This window comes from Ambystoma mexicanum, chromosome 10 (genome assembly GCF_040938575.1).
Source record: "Ambystoma mexicanum isolate Mex_15411 chromosome 10, UKY_AmexF1_1, whole genome shotgun sequence".
NCBI lineage: Eukaryota > Metazoa > Chordata > Amphibia > Caudata > Ambystomatidae > Ambystoma > Ambystoma mexicanum.
The window spans coordinates 1,363,293,887-1,363,319,680 of NC_090932.1; positions in this window are offsets into that span (position 1 = coordinate 1,363,293,887).

The following is a 25,794-nucleotide window of genomic DNA, read 5'->3' on the forward strand; positions in this document are numbered from 1 at the left end:
GCGGCCTCTGGTTCTGGATACTGCTCTGCTTTCCGGTCCGAATCAAGTGGATTCTGGATGCAACACTGCTTTCTGGGTACTGGCAAAAGTTCTTGGCAAATAATTCAGACAGCTCGCCCGGCTGTGGAATAGTTTGCAAAAGATTTTGAAGCCTGCTGACAAATACTTTTGCTTGCAGTGGGCCTTCTTGGTTCAAAGTTCTGTAGTCTCTGTTTAGCTTGGAAGTCTAAGTGTTGGATCTCTGCAGCTGTCAGCAGGCTCCGCAGCAAATGGAATTGAATGTCTCTACCTGTCCCAGCAGTCTCTCTTTGTGTGTTTTAAAAAGTGGGTGGAGAGGCTAGCATCACTAAGCCTGCCCCTCTCTTGATTTGATAGGTCAATAGATTCTTTGGTCCCTGATTAGGGAAGGGATAGTGTGTCAGAGTGATGTCATTTTTATGACCTGCAGAAATGACACTCCGCTGGTTAATGTGCACACAAATCTATTCCTGATCCAAATACATATTTCCCAGGTACATAGTTGTTTGACATCACATACACACATCATATATAACTAAAGATAGTCCCTGTCCCGACTCTGGCGTTTCTAGGAGCTTGCATTCAAAAATGGCAACTTATTTTCGATTTTAGTGGGTTTTGCAACATTGTTTTTTCATCGAAAATTATACAAAGGTACATTTCCCTTCCACATATATCCCAGTAACTTTCCATGTCTCTAGCTTAAATACAGTGTCTACAATATTCATAATTAGCGGGGTTTTGCCCCAGAACATGGTACAAATTTGAGTTTGGACTCAAATCGTGAGGGCATTTTCCATACTAAGACTCTCAAAGTTGTACATTCCTGTCATTTGGTTACAATAAGTTATCACAGTTTCTATAAAATATATATTTGTTGCAATTCAACACCCCAAAGTGTTTGGGTCTGCCTCCAGAAGTCTGGGTGGGTCAGTGATCACATGTCTTGTCTCTCCTTGCTGGCAGAGGGCTGTTGACAGGAAACACTCAAAATTAACATCCCCCCATTCAACTGAAAGGGGCTATTGTCTCTCTCCTCCAGGCTGAAGGGGAAAGCCCCTCCCTCTCACTCAGAACGGCCATGTGATATCCTGCCTCCTGTTGTGAGTCTCTGGGGTGTTAAGAGTTCTCAGCCTCTTGGCCTCTGGGAACATCAGGTGGCTAAGATTTTCAATTAACCAACAAGCTTTGAAGTCCCTACCCCTCTTGCAACTCCTAAATACAGTTTCCCTGTCAGAGTTTAGACCGCTAGCGCCGCCTTGGGGAATTTGGCGGTACTGCATCCATTTTTGAGTTGTCTTGAATTTGACAGGAGATTTTTGCTATTATTTTGATAGGCATCCTTACATTAGAGTGGTGATGCGGAACCCCCCACAAGAAGGTTGTATCTTTGGAGTGGTCTTGTGCCAACTGCGCAGTTCTCCTGGACTCTGGGATGGAATGATGGGCGGCGGCAGCTCACCCCACATCTGCCCAGTCTATTGATTCAGCATGGGTCAAAACCCATCACAGTGTACAATTCTTATCTTGCCCTTAGCATCATAAGGCAGTGTCCACTTGATTCTTCATACTAGGAGGAAATATGGTTGCAGGTAACCTTTCATATTGTGAGCCACATCTCGATTCAAAGAAGCACCAACCTGCATTTTTCAGTTCAATTGTAATGCTCTTTTTTTTTTTTAGCCAACTTGTTCTGGCTCTGCTTTGGATCAAGTGCTGATTGACAACTCCAGGAGCAAATCAACTATTCAACTTGAACTTTTTGTTAATATGAACTATTCCGTGGTCTTCTTTTAAATCTAGGCATGAGTTTTTAATATGTATGGGGGGTCTGAATAGCCAGCAACTGCTTGAAATGCTTTTCAACTGCTTTTCCTGATTCATGGTCACCCTCCCTCCTCCAACTCAGCGCATCAGTGCTCTTTGTTTGCACAATTCTTTTGTACGTGCACATCTCACACTTACGCTCCTCCATGAAGGCTGCTATTTTCCACCCAACTGAGGGATACAGGCTTACTTTCTAGCGTATAATAGATACCCCATTCCATTAGCAGTGATATAATCTCTGCTCGCACTGATCTAAATGCCACAGTCCTTTGGTGGACTGTCCTGCCTCCGCCTGCCGACGCCACACAGTCCTTTGGTGGACTGTCCTGCCTCTGCCCGCCGACGCCTGTCTAGTCCCTCTGGCGCTCTGTGGTCCTGTGGGATTTGTGCTGTTCCCTCCCGCTGGCAACTTTCTGTTTTCATCTACTTGTAAGTGATTGTGCTGCTTCCCCCGCCAGCACTTGCCTTGTCCCTCCAGCACTCTTTGGACCTCTGTTGTCTGTCCTGCTTCCATCCGTCGATACCTGTCTGGTCCCTCCGACACTCTGCGAACCAGTGGGGGACTGTGCTGCTTCCACCCGCTGGCACCTGCCTGATCCCTATTGTGCTCCATTGACCTGTTGGGATTGTCCTGGCACCTGAACATCTCCTTGGCACCTATTTTGCCGTGTGCCGCACCTACGTGAGGGTCTACCACCCTGGAATCAGCTGCCTTCAGTCACCCCCAGCTGACATCGCCCGCCTGAGTCTACCCGTCTCCTCCTCTGTCTTGCCGTAGGGCTGCACCTACGTAGGGGTCAAGGTCCGAACTACAACTTGTACTGTATGTATCCTACTGGTGCCTACACACCACTTCTGCCTTCACCTCCTTACATCTTTCCCTCTGAGTAGAAAGAGCAACTGGTCAAGATCTCAGTACCTGCCCACTCCCCCCATTTACTACCCTAGTCCCTCCTCTGTGGCCCCTACACTGCCCCTGATTCCTCTACCCAGTCCCCGGTTCTGGCCCATCTCGATACTTCCACACTGCTTCCTATCCTCGCCTTCACTAGTACCTACTGCTACGGCCCTTCTGACTTGCCTTATTTTTGAGCCCCTGATATGCAATATTCAAAATCTACCCTCTTCTTATCCCCTACCTCACTTCCTTCTTCAACATTTGTCTCTCCTCCGCTACCTTTCCCTCTGCCTTTAAACATGCCACAGTCATCCCCATACTAAAGAAACATTCTGCTGAGCCATGCCTCACCTCGAATTTCAGACCTATCTCTCTTCTCCCTTTCCTTTCCAAGCTTCTCGAACGCCTTGCATACTCTCAAATTTCATCCTTCACCACTAATTTCTCTATCCTACCACCCTCCCAATCAGGCTTTCGTCCTAAACACTCCACTGAAACTGCTCTCACCTCTATTCTGAACTCCCTTCTTACTGCCCGTCATGCTAAACAATCCTCTATCCTTATTCTCCTTGATCTCTCTGCAGCCTTTGACACTGTTGATCACCCCCTCCTACTTCACACTCTCTCCTCCTTTGGCTTCAACGGCTCCGTGCTCAAATGGTTATCCTCTTACCTCTCCTCCCGCTCCTTTAAAGTCTCCTGGGATGGTCGGTCCTCTCCTAACTATCCTCTTGATTATGGCGTACCCCAAGGCTCTGTCCTTGGCCCTTTTCTCTTCTCTTTATACACCTCCCTCATTGCCTCTGTTATCTCCTCGTTTGGCATCTCTCACCACTTCTATGCCGACGACACTCAACTCTTCCTCTCCTTCTCCTCCTTCTCAACTAACCTCCACCTACAGCTCTCTTCCTGCCTCACTGCCATCAAGAACTGGATGTCTTCCCGATTTCTCTCTCTTAACACCGACAAAACAGAAGTCTTATTTTTTCCCACTAACTCTCTTCCCCCTCTATCTACTCCCCCTTTCATTCACTTCCCTCCCTTCAATCTCCCTATCTCTTCTCAGGCTCGCAACCTAGGCGTTCTCTTTGACTCCTCTCTCTCCTTCTCCCAACACATCTCCCTCACTTCTCGCTCCTGCCGCTTCCACCTCTTCAATATTCACAAAATCCGCCCCTCTCTCACTTTCCACGCTACTAAACTCTTAATCTCCTCCCTTGTCTTCTCCCGCCTCTTCTACTGCTCTTCCTTACTCTTTGGACTCCCTAATTCTCACCTTGCCCCTCTTAAATCTACCTACCACTCTGCTGTACGCACCCTTTGTCTCCTTCGCTCCCGTGATTCCATCTCTTCCTCTCTCTCCTACCTTGGCTGGCTTCCTTTTCACTCACAACTTAAATTTCAATTTCTCTGTCTTGTCTTCAAATCTCTTCATGGTCTTGCCTCCCCCCCACTATCTCTCCTCCCTTCTCTCCTTCTACTCTCCCTCCCGTTCCCCCCGATCAGCGGACCATTTCCTTCTCACTTCACCTCCTCCTCCCTGTGCCTCCTCCCGTTTTCGCTCCTTCCAGCTCTTAGCTCCTTTACACTGGAACTCCCTTCCTCTTGCCATCTGTTCTTCCCCCACCTTCCCTTCATTCCGCTCTTCCCTGAAATCTCTTCTTCTCCATCCTCCTCCTTGAATCCCCTGCCCCCTTCTACTTCCCCCCTTCTTCTCTCTTTCCCTGACTCTCTCCCTCCCCTCCTCCCCTTTTCCTCCCTCCCTTTCCCCCTCTTGCCCTCCTCCTCCTTCACTCCACCCCCAACCTGTCCCTTCTCCCCCCCCTCCCCTTTCAGTTAATTGCTCTTTCCATTGTTTTGTTGTTTGATTGATTCATATTGTTATGCTTCAACAGTTTATCATTCATGTTTTATGTATCAGGTTGTTCTTTGTACAGCGCTTTGGCGTAAGGCGCTTTATAAATCAATAAAATACAAATACAAATACACCCCGTCACTTAACCCAATTAGCACCAATTATTAATGTTCAGTAGGATTAATAAGCTGCACTTTGAAAATGGAACACTCGTCTTGAGGTCTCATGGGCGCAGAAACAATCCTTGGCATCATTTCCTGAATCCCTCACAGAGAGATTGGATGTAGAGGAGATTGATTTAAAAGTAGGAAACTGATCGCCGAGAGAAGTTAGGAGATTATGTTTTCAAAGTTTCCTTCCCTTTCCACAATTAGCACGCACACCAGTGCCGTACTTTACGTCATTTATATAATTTACGAATTTAGTGCTAAATTGAGATAATTAGAGCACAAGACCCCCCGGAACTCAACATTTCTAAAAACAACATCTCACATGGTGAAACATTGCCATTTCTCTTTCTTTTAATATACCATTTTGTTCTGCATTTGTTTGCTCTTCTAGACACTTTGGGCCTCTCTGCGCAGTGTTCCTCATTTGGTCCCAGAAGTACAAAGCATGTCTGATAACCTTGGTGGTTCCAGGTTAACATGCATTTTTTGCCCTTCGTAGTGCAAGAATTGTAAATCCCTCCTGCTATATGTCATGGTGTACTCATGCTCACACTCTTGCTATATACTCATGGTATACTCATGGTCGGAGAGATTTACAATGTATTCCTTTGGCATCCAATGGTTTTCCACCAAAATGAACATTGGATGATGGCAGAAAAGCATTTGGTTTTGATAAGTGGATCTTGAATGTGAATCGTGTTCTTCTCCACACTCTGCCTGCAAAAACAAGGAAAATCCCCCAGAGCGGTGACATAGGTTTTACAATAGGCATTTACCTTTTATGCAAGTTTTAACACTTGTTGTTACTACTACAGGAGATTGAAAAATGAACATCTTGGGACTTCATTTTTTAGTTCCATGTAAATTGCACGCAGATAATGTTGCATTTTTCCGTTTGCCTAGACAGGTCCCCTCCACATATTTTCCAACTTTTGCATGGCTCACTTTTACTCCACGCTTTTGCACCCATCCATGCACTATGAGTGCACGCCACCTGACATTTACGCATTTCCTATGGCATCTGCCAGCTTTTTGCTGGTGTAAAAACCGCAGGCAGATTACATAGACATCTAGGGCTTTTGTGCCAGCATGAAAATGCCATCTGGCGCAAATGATGGAGTGTTTGCATGACAGAGTGGAAGCGCGAGGCTTAATGGTAACTTACGATCTTTGCCTCCTCTCCACCATACTAATCACCGAAAATGAGCTGCAATGTAAATCACGCACGCTGGCCTTTTACGCATGCAAATGTGCTTTGTGGCTCAACGAAAATGTGTTTTGATAATGTGTGCAGGAAGCATCTTTCTTATACTGGGCTGCTCACCCCTGAGTGCCACTCTCCAATAAAGAGTGTGCCTTATTCGGAGCTCATTAGGGGAAGAAAATCTGAAAATCAGAAATCGAACACAAGTGCTTGAGATGCTCATTCTGAAAACATTGTTGGCGTGGGCTGCTCATCCTGAAATGAGCGTTAGTACATTCTGTAAAACAAGGTGCATACCGTAGACAGTCACATCTTCTTGTCAATCATTTCCCTCAGGGAGAAGGGTGTGATGATCTAATACAGTAATGGGCATCCTTGTATTCCTGGCAGATGCACAATGAAAACTGCCTGTCCTACATACTCATCAGACAGTGAGAGTAATGACTGAGTGGCTTTCGAACACATGCATCATCTAGCTGTCTGGAAATGACACAGGTAAACAATTCACAGTGAAGGTTGTTTTTCTTGAAAATTGCAGGGCCTGATTCATGGAATATTTGCCTGGTTCAAAGTGAATTTGCACTGCTGAAAAGTGACTTTGTACTGCCGACACAAACCATGATTCATGGAAACGTGAAAAGTGTATTTTTGCAATGCAAAATGACTTTGCCTTGACTTTGCACGGCAAAAATACACTTTGCGCACTTCCATGAATCAGGGTTTGAGTCGGCAGTGCAAAGTCACTTTTCAGTAGTGGAAATTCACTTTGCATTGGGCAAATACTCCTTGAATTGGGCTCTAAATGTGTAGATGACTTATGGGGTTCCTCAAGAAGTTTTGCAAAACAACATTTAATTGTTTAATAAGTTTTTCATTAATATGAGAATGCAGCCATTATATCTGGCATTCAACACAAACACCTGACAAGTAGAATGCTTCATCAGAGCGTTGACTGCATGGTTTCCAGATTTAACAGTTGCTATTCTGGGATTTAATTTTGAAAAGGTAAACGGGTTGTTCATACTCAGAAGTTACACTCTCTGTATCTTAACACACTTCATACAAACAGGAAGGCACATGGGCAACATGCTCGCTTTGAGGACAAGATGTTGCCATGCAACAAGGGTTCAATAATAATTAGAGGCCTCCATTGGAAAAGGCAGAAACAACTGGTAAAGCAGGTAAGTGGTGAAAGACCACAAAATGAGGCTTACTACAAATTAATGGAAATAGCCAGTCACAAGGTCAAAGAACAGTGTTTATTACAGTCAAGACTGGGGTTTCAGCACCCCACGATGCATGCATACAGACACTGTGTGGGAGAGAGCCCTGAGTCGCTGAAATCGTGCACATATATATATTCAGAATCACATATGAAATGCTTGTCCAGCCCCCTCGTATGATAGTGTCCACAGGGTTCATGACCTTTCCACAGAAATGGTATTGCTGTCACAACAGTTTTGCATATTTCCCCGTCCTCCTACTGACAATGTATTGTCTGGGAGCAGGGCAAAGCAGTGCGTGGGGGCATATTGTGTTCCCTGGTGCAAGGTAACATTTGCTGCACAGCTTATCTGTGTTGGTTTTAGAGCCTAAGGCCAGTCTGCTCTAAAGCCTGGCAAAAGGGTTTTCACTAGAGGAGCACAGTTTAAATGCACATTATTACAATAAATGGTCCAGCGGGGAAAACATGGTTGAGACAGACGGGCACCTCCTTGTAGATTAGCTATGCTCCTGCGAAGGCTTGACGGTTCTACAGTGTAAGATAAACATCAAGCTCAGCAGAATGTGCATTCCTGTCTTGTAAATATCGGAAAGTTCATGCCACGGTCTTCCACCATGTTCAGAGCAAAACTGAAGAATGTGCAGGGCACTGAACATTATATCCAAGATGGCTGATAAAACAAAATGGCAACGTGGCCATCATTATTGCAGCAATAGATTTGTAGTGTGATGCGAAATGCAAATGTGCTTAGGCCAATATATAAAGTACATAGGACACTGAACCCAATGCATTTTCACAAACCCTCCTTTTGGCCTAAGCCAAGATCATCACCCAAACATAGCGTCTTCAGACGACCATGATGCAGTGTCATCACCAGAACACCCCAAATCATCGCTTTCATAAACACTGATGGCCATAAACTCTGTTATAGCAATGTCCTGCATGATCAGTGCATTGGTGACGTGTACAGGCACGTGTGGGCTTGGTTTCCGTTTGACCAATGAACGTGCACAACAAGCCCCTATCAAGGAACCCAGGACAGGTAGACATTGGATGCAGCAACAACAAAATAGTACTAAGTATTATAACTAGAACAGAGAATATCTTCCAACCCCAGGTCCGCAGTAAACTCCCGAACCATGTACTGAGATCCCAATCCCCTTGGGGAATGTGTACTTCTGAACACAAAATATGTATTCTCTTGATCGCTTGGAAAATGGTGGGGACGGAGTCAGGTACATAAACACAACACGCAGACTCGACCATTAAGCATACACCACCGCACTCAGCCAGGATGATGTCTAACACCATCCTGTTCTGAAGAGCCACCAGTATAATGGCTTTTTGTTCCAACTACATATTGAACATGATATCAGTAGTCTCATTGATAGTTCTCTCCAAAATCCTAGTCAGTTTTCTAATGTCTTGAGAGTTGATTATCTGTCCCCAGAATGGAATAATGGACTTGGCAATGTCCCCCATTACCTGCAAGGGTGTGTCACCTTCTATTTGCTTTCTAGGATGAGTTTTCAAGATATCAGAGGTGGAAGTGATATATAACCTAGGTAAAAGTATTCCCAGATAACATGTACCCTGCCAATCTTTAGGTAACCAAGGATAAGCTTCACTCCCGCAAACAAAATAGATGGAACTCCCTATCTACAGAGGCCTATCCTCTTTTACTAAAACAGCTGTGTTGTTGCATTTATCAGAGGAGCCCATAGGTCGGGAACGTTCCTTTCCTAAACAGAACAGGACATTTTCAATGTCCTTATTGATGGTACATGATGGAGGTGCAACCTCCTTATTTCCTACTGGAGTCATTTCGAAAGAGATCATTGATTGGTAAGGTCTGGAATATTGGTCACAATGTTTGGTAGTAGCAGTATTGATGGTGTTTTTGTTTGCGAACACTGAACATCCTAGAGGCAATAATACTAGTCGATCGAATTCATTAACATTTGTATCATCAAAGTTGCCAAAATGCCAAAAAGTTCCTAAATGAGGCATAACATGCAGTAGATAGAGGGATAGGATGAATATACCAACCTATGCCCTTCTCCCCATGCTGTGGCAGGTGTGAGCAAACCCAACAATTGTTTTTTATTCAGAATAGCATGTATTGCTTTCATCATCATCATGAGGGTGTTGTTACGATAACCTCCTCTATGACTGAGGTCACGTGGACAAAGAGTGTGTGCGTACACGTGTAAAGAAGACATTATGGATACACCAACAGTTGGCAAAAGGGTATCAAGTGGATGTGCACTTTCCAAATACCACACTACAAGAATCAATATGATCATAATGCAAGTTATCACTGTGAGTATTATCCATTTTGTCCTTGGGGACCCTCATTCTGAAAATTTACCATGTCCTTATTTTTTCAAGCAGCCCCAAACGCGGGCATAGTCCTTCAGCATCCATTAAGAAGCCTCATTGATAGGCTTTATAAGTTCATCAATTGGTGGCACCTGACCACGTGGCCAATCTTGCTTGCAGTCTTCTTTGCTGCTCCCTGCCCCTTAACTTATCCAGAGGGGAATGACGAGGGAATTGCACAACGGTGGTATCTCATTGGTGCAGTAGTCCTACAACACTTTCCTACTCTATTATAAAACGTAATGTCAATCCCAAAACTAAGTCCTATGTCATGGTCGAAAGTTGAATCACAAAGTTCTAGGTACTGAATGGTCGATGAACAAAAGATTGTTGATCTCCAAAGAAACAATGCCAGTCGATACAGAGGAAGAAGAAAGAACTGTCTAACCAGGCCCGACGGACCTAGGAAGTGGTTTCGTATCACTATTGGTGTCGATCAGGACAGGCACATGATGATCAATTTCCTTTTTGTCACAATAATTGAGAGGCAAAGGAAGTGGTACTCGTTTCACGTGTGCCACGTGGTTCCAATGATGCTTTCCACACACACAAATTGCTGTCTGCGTGGCCAGTAGCACTTGGTACGGCCACTTCCAGTGAGATGCAAGGCACATTTTCCTCTCAAAGTTCTTCAACATAATGAATTCCCGAGGCCGAATTCGATGGCCTGGGCCTTCATATTTCTCAGGCAGTGCTGCTCATACCTGTTGGTGAATCAAACATAAGTTTTGAGTCAACTGGTCACAATAGTCAGACAGTAATGGATACTCGATCTTTCCCATAACAATCCCGTATGGGGAAAGTCCCGTCTTTGACTGTGTGGATGTTCGCATTGAAAGTAACGCAATTGGTAAAGCGTCAGGCCATTTTAGATTACTGTGAGCACACACCTTTGCTCATTTATTCTTCAAAATACTATTGTGGCATTCCACCAAACCAGCATTGTGAGGATGTCTCGTTGAGTAAAAACATTTATCGATCTGCAGTCCCGCATATATTTGCAGGATCACATCAGCGATAAAGTGTGGTCCATTGTCAGACCAAATGACTATTGGCAGTCCAAACCTAGGAAAATATTCCTTTAGCATGGCTTTGGCCGTCGATAGTGCAGTGTTGTCTTTCAGGGGAAAAGCCTCAACCCATTTGCTAAATGCACAAATCACAACTAACACCTGTCTGTAGTTTTGGCAGGGTTTCATTTTGATAAAGTCAAAAGAAATCACTTCAAATGGCATGGATGGAGGCCCAAAACTACCCCTTGCTGCTGGCGTGCCCATCCCAATGTTTTGTTGCAGACATATTATACAGTTCTGAACCAGATGTTCAGCAATTTTCAGGATATTGTTGTTGTGCGACATGCAATCTAAATGCTGGCATATCTTTTTCGCACATATGTGAGCTGGGCATTGAGCCATAGTGACTACAGCAGTGACATAAGCATTGGGCAGCATCCACCTTTATTTCTCATTATCTACCCAACATCCTTCAACATCCAATCCCACCAGACCATTTCCCCATTGTTTATCTCCTCTGCTGTAGCTTCAGCTTGAATTTCTTTCATACTATTGACCCCTTCTTCCATAAAATTGGTGTCAGTAACCCATTTAGCCGCATCCAACACATACATTCCTGAGTGTGGATCAGTAGCAGTCTGCTTGGCAATTTTGTCTGCAAATGTGTTTTCTTTTGCTACATCATCTGTCACTTTCTGGTATGTGGGGCATTTCATTATAGCTAACTGTGTAGGAAGCACAAGTGCTAATAACAATTGTACTATCAGAGTACCATGTTGAATTGTGGTGCCATGTGATGTCAAGAATCCCCTCTGTGCCCATAATCATCAGAAATTGTGAACCACTCCTAACACATACTGACTGTCAGTATAGATGTTTACGCTAAGCCCTTCAGAAATCTTACATGCTCTGGTTAATGCAATAATCTCTGCAGCCTGAGGGGAATTATGCAGTATCTTTCTGCTCTCAACAACAGTGTCTAATGTGGTGATTGCATATGCAGAAGTGGAAGTACCACCAGGTAACTTAAAACAGGAACCATCACAAAATAGTTCTCCATCTGGAGATTTCAACGGTGTATCGCTCAGGCCAATTCTGCCTTTTGTATCTTGTTCTGTGACATATAGCAATCATGGGACAAGGCATCAGTGCAGTATTCCTCTTGTGTAGACAGCAAAAGTTCAGTCAATTTAAAGTACAGCATCTCTTAATTTGGATGTGTGGTGCAAATAATATCAATCCATATCTCGTTAATCGAGCAGAAGAGAAATGCTGAGTCTGTGTTCTGTTTAATAGAACATCAACAGAGTGAGGTACCATCACAGTCAAAGAGTGACCTAAAACCATACCCTCTGCTCTCAACGCACATGCAACAGGGTCTAACGTGGAGGAAGAATAGCTGCATGGTCTGCTCTTTCCCTCATGTTCCTGTGTGTCAATGTAGCCAAAGCACAACCCTCACATTCATGCACATACAAAATAAAATCCTTTTCATAATTTGGTGTGCCCAATACTGATGCTGAACATAACACAGCTTTGAGCAGATCAAAAGCATTCTGGCAATCTGTGTCCCAAGGCAAAGGCATTGGAACATCCATCTTTGTCAATGTCAGCATAGGTTTGATCAAAAGTGAACCATTTGGGATCCACTGTCTACATTAAGAAGCCATGCCAATCAAAGCTCCGACTTCCTTTTGTGTATTTGGAACAGACATGTCAGAGATGCTTTGTATACGTTCAAGTGTCAGACGCCTTCCCTCCTTTGACAGGAGAAAGCCTAAATAGGCGACCTCCTGTCGAAAATACTGAAACTTCTTTAACAATGCTTTTTGTCCATGTGTACTTAAATGAATAAGCAGTAAAATGGTGCCCTCCTTGCAAGCGTCCTCAGAATCTGCGGCAATAAGGGGATCGTCAATGTACTGCAGCAACGTGCATGTTGACGGCAACTCAAGCATATCAAGCTGTTCTTTCAATGCCCTACTACATATGCTCGGGCTTTCGGTATAACCCTGAGGAACATGTGTGAATGTGAAAGAACGTCCTCCTAGAGTGAAGCAAACAAGTACCAACTATCTGTGTGTGCAGAAATGCTAAAGAAAGCATTTTTCAAATCAATAACACTAAAATATGTGGCAGTAGTCGGAATCATAGTCAAAATGGTTGTAACATCAGGGACAATTGGAAACTGTGGCACGACAATCTTGTCAATTGTGCACAAATCAATTATAGAATGGTAGGGTAAGTCATTATCTCCTTCCTTATATACAGGCAGAAAAGGGCTATTAGACACACTCCCAGAAATCTCTTCAATCACAACTCGGTGTATAAAATCTGAAACAATACTTTTTGCTGCCCGTTGCTTCTCTCCACCACCCCCACTTCCATCTCCATTTCCATATTTACCTCCCACCTCCCTGCCCTCCCACCTCCTCTGATTGGCTGAGCTCGCCGAGGCCCACAGACCTAGTGACCCGCTGGTGACGCCACTCCCCTCTTTGCATCAGAGGCAGGTGAGTGGAGCTGCTTTTGGAGAGCCCCCTGGGCCCTTAGCATTGTATTTTGCCTGCCCAAGCTAGCGCTCCAGCACTGTTGCTGCCCGTTGCCCCTCTCCCCCACCCCCACTTCCAACTCCATTTCTGTGTTTCCCTCCTGCCTCCCTACCCTCCCACCTCCCCTGATTGGCTGAGCTCGCCGAGGCCCACAGGCCTAGCGACCCGCTGGTGACGCCGCACGCCTCTTCTCATCCGAGGCAGCTGAGTGCGGCTGCTTCCTGAGAGCCCCCTGGGCCCTTAGCATTGTATTTTGCCTGCCCAAGCTAGTGCTCCAGCACTGTTGCTGCCCGTTGCCCCTCTCCCCCACCCCCCACTTCCATCCCCATTTCTGTGTTTCCCTCCTGCCTCCTTGCCCTCCCACCTCCCCTGATTGGCTGAGCTCGCTGAGGCACACATGCCTAGTGACCCGCTGGTGACACCGCTCGCCTCTTCTCATCAGAGGCAGGTGAGTGGGGCTGCTCCCTGAAAGCCCCCTGGGTCCTTAGCATTGTATTTTGCCTGCCCAAGCTAGTGCTCCAGCACCGTTGCTGCCCGTTGCCCCTCTCCCCAAACCCCCGCTTCCATCTCTATTTCTGTGTTTCCCTCCCGCCTCCCTACCCTCCCACCTCCCCTGATTGGCTGATCTCGCTGAGGCCCACAGGCCTAGTGACCTGCTGGTGATGCCGCTCACCTCTTCTCAGAGGCAGGTGAGTGTGGCTGCTTCTTGAGAGCTCCCTGGGCCCTTAGCATTGTATTTTGTCTGCCAAAGCCAGCGATCCAGTGCTGTTGCTGACCGTTGTCCCACTGCCCCACCCCCGCTTCCATCTCCATTTCTGTGTTTCCCTCCCACCTCCCTACCCTCCCTACCTTTCCACCGGAGCATGGTGAGTGTTGTCCCTGTCTGCTGCTGCAGCCTTTTTTGGATTAACCTAAGGCCCTGAGGCCCTCTGCAAACCCCACTCCCACCCCGTGCCCTCTTCATGCTTCTCCTTCCCCCCGCTTCCCATCCCACCCCCCCTGCATCCATTGGCCCTCTTGGCCCTCATCGCCGCTCCTTCCAGGGAAGCCCTCTGCCCTTGCATCCCTGCGGCTAAGGGCCCTAAGGCCAAGGGCGGCTCCAACAGAGGTGGCTCCAAGAAGTGTCAACAGGTGTCCGCAGGGGGAAGCAGTGGCCAGCCGTCAACCATCATCTACATTGGACCAGTAAGGTAGGAGTGGCCCGTGTCAGGAGAAGAGCAACCACTCTACCCTAGATTCCGAGCCACTTACCATACCCATAGCAAACAAGGTGACCTATCCAGGTCTCTCAAATCTAGTAGGATTTTGGATCCAGATTGCATTGTATGATCCTCAGACTGCATTGATAGGCCTGTCTCTCAAATCTAGCAGGGCCTCTGTCTCCAAACTGCATTGTATGAGATCTAGAATGCATTGATAGGCCTCTCTCCCACTATACAGGTCTCTCAAGTGTAGCAGGGATTTTCTCTCCAGATTGCATTGTATGATACTCAGATTGCATTGATAGGCCTCGCTAGCACTATACAGGTCTCTCACGTTTAGCAGGGTTCTGTCTCCAAATTGCATTGTATGATACTCAGATTGCATTGATGGGCCTCTCTCCCACTATACAATTCTCTCAAGTTTAGCAGGGGTTCTCTCTCCAAATTGCATTGTATGATACTCAGATTGCATTGATAGGCCTGTCTGTCAAATCTAGCAGGGCTTCTGTCTCCAAACTGCATTGTATGAGATCTAGAATGCATTGATAGGCTTATCTCCCACTATACAGGTCTCTCAAGTTTAGCAGGGGTTCTTTCTCCAAATTGCATTTTATGATACTCAGATTGCATTGATAGGCCGCTCTCCCACTATACATGTCTCTCAAGTTCAGCAGGGGTTCTTTCTCCAAATTGCATTGTATGATACTCAGATTGCATTGATAGGCCTCGCTAGCACTATACAGGTCTCTCACGTTTAGCAGGGTTCTGTCTCCAAATTGCATTGTATGATACTCAGATTGCATTGATGGGCCTCTCTCCCACTATACAGGTCTCTCAAGTTTAGCAGGAGTTCTCTCTCCAAATTGCATTGTATGATACTCAGATTGCATTGATAGGCCTCGCTAGCACTATACAGGTCTCTCACGTTTAGCAGGGTTCTGTCTCCAAATTGCATTGTATGATACTCAGATTGCATTGATGGACCTCTCTCCCACTATACAGGTCTCCCAAGTTTAGCAGGAGTTCTCTCTCCAAATTGCATTGTATGATACTCAGATTGCATTGATAGGCCTGTCACTCAAATCTAGCAGGGCTTCTGTCTCCAAACTGCATTGTATGAGATCTAGAATGCATTGATAGGCCTCTCTCCCACTATACAGGTCTCTCAAGTTTAGCAGGGGTTCTTTCTCCAAATTGCTTTCTATGATACTCAGATTGCATTGATAGGCCGCTCTCCCACCATACATGTCTCTCAAGTTCAGCAGGGGTTCTTTCTCCAAATTGCATTGTATGGTACTCAGATTGCATTGATAGGCCTGTCTCCCACTATACAGGTCACTCAAGTCTAGTAGCGTTTCTGTCTCTAAGTTGCATTGTGTGATGCTCAGATTGCATTGATAGACCTGTCTCTCAAATCTAGCAGGGCCTCTGTCTCCAAATTGCATTGTCTGAGGTCTGGAATGCATAGATGGGCCTCTCTCCCACTGTACAGGTCCCTCAGATCTAGTAGGGTTTTCTGTGTCCAGATTGCACTGTATGATATTTAGATTGCATCGATAGGCTTCTCTCCCACTATACAGGTCCCTCAAATCTAGAAGGGTATTTTTTTTCCAGATTGCACTGTATGATATTTAGATTACATTGATAGGCCTCTCTCCCACTACTCAGGTCCCTGAAATCTAGTAGGGTATTGTGTGTCCACATTGCACTGTATGATATTTAAATTGCATTGATAGGCCTATCTCCCACTATAAAAGTCCCTCAAATCTAGTAGGGTTTTGGTTCCAAATTGCTCTGTACGATATATAGATTGCATTGATAGACCTGTCTCTCAAATCTAGCAGGACTTCTGTGTCCAGATTACATCAAGGGAGTAAGTCCCAGCTGCGCCCCTCAAAGTCACTCCTCAACTAGTGCATGTCCTTCCTAAACCCACATGGCTAACTCACTGCAGTGAATTCATTCAGGCAGAAAGAGACTAAAGAGAGGCACGGATAACACCCAACTATATAACCCTTTACCATCTCCCATACTCTCACCAAGACAATGACTGAACGAATAGGCAACATCAGCCGGAAATACCACCTACAGACAAAGCCTAAAATCGGTAGCAGACAGCATCCACACCCAGTACTACACCACAAGACAACCATACCAAAACAGAGCCAACTGGACATAAGCAAACAAATGAAGACTAAACAACTCTGAATCTTATAATGCCGTGCAAACAACCCATCCCGAGGGAAAGAAAAAGAGAAGAAAGAACAAACACTCCGGAACTGCAACTCAGATCCACAAAAACAGAACACACCCCCACAGACAGGAACTAAAATCGAACCAACACTGAGAGAAGAGACAAATCCCTCTACCTAACTCCATACCTCGCTGACAACTGCTCACCAGACCAATCCTGCCCAACTCTAGAAGCAGCGACATTAAACAACCTAACAAAATCACACAGAAGGATGAACAACACCAGAAACAGCAAACACACGACTGAAGCGATAACACCTTACATCACCAAAGCTAGAAGAACTTCCAATCGACAACCACAACTCCTGGAAGATGAAACCGCTGAAAACAGAAATCCAAGACAAAATCTAGAAGAACTTTTCGAGGACGCCAACACCCCGAAACCTACACCTCAAAAAGATCAATAGACGACCCTAACAAGAAAAACCAAACCAAACTACACCTCCAAACTCCACTGCAATCTAATAAACACAAGATCTATGTCAAAACACTATACAGAGATCTTTGACCTACTTGATGACAACGGCATTGACATCCTATTCATCACAGAAACATGGCTGGACGACAACTACAAAATCACACTCCAAGGCTGCCTTCCAGCAAACTTCAAATGCCTTCAAATAAACAGGAAAAACAAAAATGGAAGAGGCATCGCAATAGCATTCAAAGAACACCTAAAGATAAGAGCAGACGAACCACTCAACATCCCCAACTGTGAAACCATGGTTATACACCTAACAGCGAGCCAAAAAACCAACATCACATTCGTCTTGGTGTACAGACCACCAACTTATGATGCATCCTTCGTTGACAACTTCATAGAAGCCATCACCAACATAGCCATCAACCACAAACACCTAATTATCCTGGGGGACTTCAACATCTGGTTCGAAGACAGTCGCGCCAACTCCCAACCAACTAATTGAACAACTCATCACCATGAAACTACGACAACTAGTAAAAGGGGCAACACACTCGGCTGCAATTTTCGCCAAGGAAAAACTCATCACCGCGGCACCGCCGATACAAATACTGTGGAGTGACCATCTCACCATCCCATTCGTGATCACTCTGCCTACTGAAGTCTGCATCCATCCTCCTAAACTCACAACCACCACAAAAAGAAACTGGAAAGATATTAACGAAAGCAACCTATTCGAACAACTGGAGTTAACCAAACCCTCAACTACAGAACTAGAGCTAGCTGACCTAGACAGGAAAGCGGAGCTATTACACAAATGGATTGCAAATACAATTGACAAGATCGCCCCAGAAAAAACATTCACACCATCAAAAAAGAGAGCAATGGCAAAATGGTTCACCCCACTATTAAGCACCATGAAAAAGGAAAACAAAAAGATGGGACTGGAATGGAGGAAAGAATACAACCCAGACAAAAGAAAACTGTTCCAGAAACAAATCCGCGCATGCAAGAAGGAAATTCAAAAGGCGAAGAGAAGGCATTATAATGACAGAATCACAAATGTCACCAACACACAAAAAGAAATGTTTAACATCATTAAAGAAATGAGAAACCCACCAGGTGGTGACAACACCCCAATCCCCTCGGAGAAACTTTGCAACGACCTGGCACACCACTTCAAGAAAAAAATCAATGACATTCGGCAAACCATTTAACAGAGGCCAAACAACCGCAACATACAACCAAACACACCTAACTCAGAACCGCAGCACAAACTCAAAAACTTTCCTGAAATATCAGCAGAGGCATTTGCAATGCTGGTAAAACAGAGCAGGAAAGCGGGTTCACCCATGGATCCCTGTCCCCCGGACATCTACAAATCAATCCTTGCACAAGGAACACCATCAGAATATTACAGAAACCTTCTAAATCTATCACTAGCAACAGGAACTGTACCGAGGACCTTCAAATCAGCTTACATCAAACCACGTCTGAAAAACACAAGCAGTGACGTAGATGACCTCTCCAATTACATACCGATATCAAACATGCCCTACCCTACCTACGTATACAAACTAACCCAAGAACACGTTGAAAAACACCACCTGCTTGACCAAGCTCAAGTCGGCTTCAGACCCACAAGAGGAACAGAAACAGCACTACTATCCATCTGGGATGACCTAAAAACGAATTCAGACTCAAACACAACCTCAGCCCTTATTCTGCTTGACCTCTCTGCATCCTTCGACACAGTTAGCCATGACACCCTTACCAAAAGACTAGAAGACATAGGCATAACAGACATAGTACTACGCTGGACTAAATCATTCCTAGCAGACAGAACAGTAACCGTATGGATTAAACTCTTCAAATCCACCCCACGAGTTAATGACTGTGGAGTGCCATAAGGATCCTCATTATCACCACTGTACTTCACCATCTACCAGACCCCAGTTATCAGAATCTCCAAGAAATACAACATTACATGCTACAACTATGCAGATGATACTCAAATCATCTACAAAAAAAAGAAGTCTTCAACTGGATGAATGCCAACAACCTGAAAATCAAACCAGGAAAAACAGAAATCATGATCATATACAAAGACCAAGAGAACGAAACCTCCATCCCAAGGCTAACGGAAATGGGAACAGCACTATCACCATCTAAGGTAGTAAAAAATCTGGGAGTCCTGATGGACAACACCCTAACCTTAGCACCACAAATAAATGCAAAAGTCAAGAAATGCTACTTCCTCCTCCACGCGGCAAGAAGAATCCTACCTTTCCTCTCCTTCACGCACAAAACACTCACTATCGTCGCTCTCGCCATGTCAAGAATCGAGTATGCAAACAGCCTCTAACTCGGAATACCAGAATACCTCCTGAAGAAATTACAACGGATCCAAAATACAGCAGCCAGACTACTCCTCAAACTGTCCAGAAGAGACCACATCACACATGTCCTAAAAACACTACACTGGCTCCCAGTAAAACATTGCATTACCTTCAAAACAATGTGCATAACGCACAGGGCAATCTGTGGTCAAGGAGCAGAATTCCTAGAAAAGAAAATAATAATCTAAAAGCCAACAAGATCCCTCAGGTCAAGCAGCGAAATCCGCTTGGAACTAAAACCATACATTAAGAAAAAACTTGGAGGCACCGCCTTCTACCACTTAGCCACAAAAACCAGGAACAACATCCCAAAAGAAATAAGAAACACCAAAGAACACCTAAAATTCAGAAAATCACTAAAACCCTGGCTCTTCAATACCACAGACTAAAACATAAAACTGAAACAAAAGAAAGGAAAAAGAATGACTAAACCGGAAAGAACACTGACAACCTCTCATAACCGGCTGAGAAGCATCCATGTCACCTGGACGGGTGATGCCAGGCAGAGTGGAACACAGGTGACACCCATGGAGACGGAGTCAACAACCCCAGCCAATCCTAACCAGCATCTTCAATTGCCCCTTAGCTACTACTAGATACCACTGGGTTGTGGAATTGTCGAGACACTACCAATCAAGACACTAACTGAGTTTTGGACACTGGCAGGTGCACTGGCCATATATGTGGGATGGAAGAAAATGTGGGGTTGTTAGGGAGGCTGGTGGGGATGGCAGCGAGATGTGAAAGGGATCTCGAATGCAGGATGGGACCAGACCTAACCAGAGGCACAGGGTGCCCCTGCGCCCCATCTGGAGAGATTATGCAAGCCTATCTCTTCATTTCAGGATAGAGATGCCAACTAACCAATTCCACTAACAATTTTCTCCTCTGCATACACCTCTCAAACTCCAAGCCAAACACAACCACAAAACTACAGCTCAGCAAACCGCACAAACTTCACTACAGTGCATCAACAAAGCAAAAAACACACATAGACTTGCACAACAGTACACAACGACTATCGGCCTCAAACACCCCAGGCCCAGCCAATGGACCCACCGGGCTGAGGCCACCAACAGCACATCACTGCACTCTTGCACTTTTCCAGCCTCCTCCCACTAACTCACCCTCTCTCACTCTTTCAGAGCCACCAGAGCGCCAGGGGACCACTCCCATTGTGAAAGTGCACGGTACAAATATCCTTTAACATTAACATAACATTAACAGGGCACACTCACCTTCTACTGATATTTTGTATTGTGGAATACATGGCAGTGTAATACTTGATTTCAAGATTATCCACGCTGGCTCAACGTTAGGAATCCCCACACCATTATTATTCATCGTTCATAAATGTGTGTGTACTCTACTCAACTCACTCAGCAAAGGCATAGACAAGAATTGTGAAGCGGAATTTTGTTGGGGAGCGATCATCAAATATACTCCATCTGGAGAACAATAAATCATAGCACTCAATTTCTTCAATAAATTTAATCCCAACAAGTTTTCGCCGCAATTCCTTGTCAACAAAAATGGACATCAATCAGTAAATGGACTTGCGCGATCAGCACCGGCCGTAAGACCGGACTGACCACTGGTGTACCGGAAACACTGCTCTGTCCTGACAGTGGAATATCTGGAACACGCATATGGTCAATGGAACATTTCTGCACTCTGGTATCTACTAGAAAGGTATTCTCCCTATTCCCCACCTTCATTTCAACATAGGGCCCTTTCTGATCTACGGGAATAGCTATCGGTTCAAGACCCTGCTTCAGGCTGTCCTAGCAAAACAATACATCATCCGATGTAAAGTCTTCAGTGAAATAAGCGTGAGTAGGATTATCAAAGACATTCCCACTACTCGCATTCTGTGGCTGTCCTCCCTGGCTACCCACATTCGTGTCTTGTGGTTGACTCTGCTGATTCTGTGCAAATTGGTATCTACCAGGACCCCCAATACGGGGATGACCCCTTGATCGCCTTCCCATCGTACTATATGGGTTATTGGAGCATTGTTGGAGGGACGGACACTGTTCCCTCCAATGGCCTTCCTGTCTACAATTGTCATGATGCATACCCCCGGGCATCCAGACCACGTCCATCAGCCCCGGGAGCAGGCATCATGTCGCCTTGAGAAAACCCAGCAACCCTTGCTAGGGGCTGTCTGGGTTCAGTCCTGGTGCCTATGGTGCCAGGCTCATATGGGACATCAGTCCTGGCGCCATAGGCGCCAGGCTCATAGGTGCACACTTACCTGATGCAGACCATGCTGCAAGAAGATCCAAGCCCATGTGAGGCCTGGAAGGGACTACTTTACCTTATGGACTATTTTGTTACTCGGGTGTGGTCGGGGGGGAATACCTACCTGGGACTACTTTGGAGGCTATTTAAACCACGCCGAAGAGCAGCACACGCTTCACGTTATTCTGCATTCAGCAGCGTAAAGCTCACCGTGCCAGCAGCAGCATCCAGCCTTCTGCCATGCCCGCCTCGAACCTGGAGCACCTAGAAAGAAGGAAAGAAGCAAAGGTTATAACAAGAGTATTACCTGATTTCTTACCTGATTCCGGATTCATCACATCTTCAAACCAGAGGAAAGACTTTGTTTTAAACGCGTCGCATCGCCAGCAGCAGCGCCGCGCCAAAATCACCGTTCCACGCAGCATCTCTTCGATCCGGCGCTGTCTCTATCTTTACATCGCCGAATCTCGGCACCTAAGGGGGACAAAAAACAACAAGGTGAGCAGAGAGAACAGACAGAGACAATCTCTTTAGCTGCCATATGCTTACCTGATTTTACCGCTGGATGTATAATTCATCTGCACGCCACATCTTCTTATGCCGCACCTGTAAGATAAGGAGAAAGCAGCAAGTTTAACCCTTGGCATTATTTACCCAACAGTGTTGCGTAACACAGACTTTTACCGAAGCGCTTTCAGCTGTCAATCTTCTTATTGGGTCAAAGCTGCAAGATAAAAGAGGAATTGGACAGGAGTGAATTCCAGACATTTTGAACTCTTATGAACTATATACTTATGGCTCTTCGCCAGGATCTTTTGGAGTCAGGATTCATCTACAACTCTTCCAATATCTTCAAGCCAGTGAAGTAACTGGTCATCAACGCGCCCCTGCGTGCTTCTCAGGATGGAGGGCTCATCCTTCAAGAATATAAGGTGAGATTGCTGAGAGGGCGCTTCAGAGGTGATTAGAGGGGAGGACAGTGGGGGTGCTATCACTTGAATACACTAGTGGCTAAATCCATCTCTCCACTTGTAGGAGAATATTTCTATGGGCCATGCAGACAAGATTAGGAGGGCAGACCCAGTCAGTCATAGCTGCACTACGCATCACGTGGGTGGAGGCCGCAGCACTCAGGGTCCGATCGACGCCCCTTTGGGAGCCAGGTGAGCGTAACACAACGCAAAGCCTATCTACAAATCCCCACCCGGGCGTTATGGAAACCTCAGAAACCGACCAACTGGCCCAACTATTGGGGGAACTTCGGGCGGAAGTGCACTCCGCTCGCCAAGAGACTAATGCCCTCAGAAGAGAACTAATTGTATCGAAGGAGCGCACAGATGTTCTCGCTAGACAACTGCTGCAAACTCAAGCTGGACAAGCACCCCTACCTGTTTCCAGGGGAAACCCAGCTCCTGTGTTATCGAGTAACCCTGTGCAAATATACCTACCAGGAAATATTCCATTAGCTCCACCCGAACGCTTTGCCGGAGATCCCAAAAGGTTTGCCGTGTTTATGAACCCATGCCACTTGCACTTTTTATGCAGACCAGGAGCCTTCCCAAACGATCAAGCCAAGGTAGCCTTTGTATTATCATATCTCAGCGGCAGTGCAGCTGATTGGTCAATTCCACTAGTTACTCATGATGACCCAATTCTTCGGGCTTTTCAGGGCTTTCAAACAAGCATGGAAAGATTATTTGCCCGGCACTTCCAAGGACAGGCCCTGGATAATGAACTTTTGTCCCTATGACAGGGTAACCAGGATCTGCTAACCTATATCGCAACCTTCAATAGATTGATAGTGGAAACCGGATGGCCTGAGGAAAAATGAATTACATTGTTTCATCGTGGACTTCGGGGAGAACTGAAAGACATCTTGGCTCAAGTTGTGAACCCACCTCAGGATTGCGCAGAGTTTATAGACTTAGTGGTCCAGCTGGATCATCGACTCCAGAATAGAAAGGCTGATCGAGCTAAATTCGAAATTCGGGTATTGGTTAAATCCAACGTTGCCCCCAAAGGAACAGATGCATCAGAACCTATGCAAATTGGTGGGGTCAAAGGACCCTTAACTCAAAAGGCAAGGGAAAGAAGAAGACAGATGCAATTTTGTCTGTACTCTGGAACCTCAGGACATTTTCTACGGGATTGCCCTATAAAACCACCCAAGAAGGTGGTAGGAGTTGCTGATAAAAGTCCAAAAGAGCCTGATTCGGAAAACGACCACGCCCGACAAGCGTAGAGGTCCGCTTGCCGAGCTTAAAGAAGGACACTCAGACCTTGCATCTGATCATACCTATGGTCCTAATTGATCCTAGACAACCCTCACGTATGCACGCAGTAAGGGCATACATTGATAGCGGGGCTGTAGGGAACTATATGGACCACAAATTGGCTTCCAGGATGAATTTACCTCTCTGCCGAAAAACCACCTCAGATGTCATCACCACAGTCGATGGAACTGAAATAGCCTCTGGGCCTGTAACTCATTCCACCACAGAGAATGACACTATTGGGTCAGGATGGGCATCGAGAGACTGTTGTGTTTGATCTAATCAAAGCCCCACAGTCCCAAATAATACTGGGGATACCTTGGTTGGAAACACATAATCCTTGTATTGATTGGCAAGAGAAGAGAATAACCTTCCCGGATTGTGCACAAACCTGTTACCCAAAGAAAAATCAGAACGCAGGCCTGGCCACAGTAACCACAGCAGTCATGCAACTACCTCCAGAATACCAAGAATTCCAGGATGTGTTCCAAAAGGACCAGGCAAACACCTTACCTCCTCACAGATCGTATGATTGTCAAATCGATCTTATACCCGGTGCACAACCCCCTTGTAGCAGTATCTATGCCCTTACAGAACCTGAGAACCTTCACCTACGACAATACTTAGACCAGTACCTTGCCAATGGCTTTATTCGCCCTTCCAAGTCTCCAGTATCCTCAGCTTTGTTCTTCGTGCCAAAAAAGGAAGGTGACCTTAGAACGTGCATAGACTACTGCGCACTAAATCAGATTACGGTAAAAAAACGGCACCCATATCCTCTGATCCCCAAATTACTAGACCAAGTAAAGGATGCTTGTATCTAGACTAAATTAGATCTCCGAGGGGCATATCATCTGGTACGTGTAAAGAAAGGCAACGAATGGAAGATGGCCTTTCGGACCAAGTACAGTTTAATCGAGTATCAGGTGATGTCCTTCGGGTTGTGCAATGCACCAGCAGCCTTCCAGTATTTTATGAACAATGTCTTTCATGAACTCATTGACGTCTGTGTTGTCGTACACATAGACGATATCCTTGTGTACTCCTCCTCAGAATCAGACCATGTTAAGCACGTACATGCAGTCCTTGAGAAACTACGCCAGCTCAAGTTATATGCAAAATTGGAAAAATGTGTTTTTCATGTTACGGAAGTTGAATTCCTTGGATTTATCTTGACTCCAAAAGGAGTCCGAATGGACTCACGAAAGGTGGACGCAATTCTCAAGTGGCCATCACCTAGTTCAGTTAAAGGGGTGCAAAGCATGTTCGGATTTGCCAATTTCTACCGCAGTTTCATTCCGGACTTCTCACATGTTGTACATCCCATCACAGCACTTTTGCGAAAGAACAAACGTTTCTTCTAGACCGAAGAGGCTGAAAAGGCCTTCCAAGAGCTGAAAGCGAAATTCACATCTGCGCCTGTCTTAAAGCATCCATGCCCAGAGCTTCCATACATAGTGGAAACTGATGCATCCAGTTTAGCGATGGGAGCTGTCCTGTCCCAGAAGGATCCTGAAACTGGTCAACTTCACCCAGTGGCATTTTGGTCCAGAAAGTTCTCGGCACCCGAGTTAAACTATGCGGTTACCGATAAAGAGTTATTAGCCATCAAATCCGGCTTTAAGGCTTGGCAACATTATCTTCTCGGTGCCAGGCATACCATTACTGTAATCACCGATCACCGGAATTTGCAGTATCTAAAAACAGCCAAAGCCCAATCATCGCACCAACTTCCATGGGCATTGTTCCTTGCCAAATTCGATTTTGTAATCACTTATCGACCAAGCTGTAAAAATGGCAAGGCAGATGCCTTATCCCGAATAGGAATGGAAGAGCATATGCGAACCCGGAGCCGGTG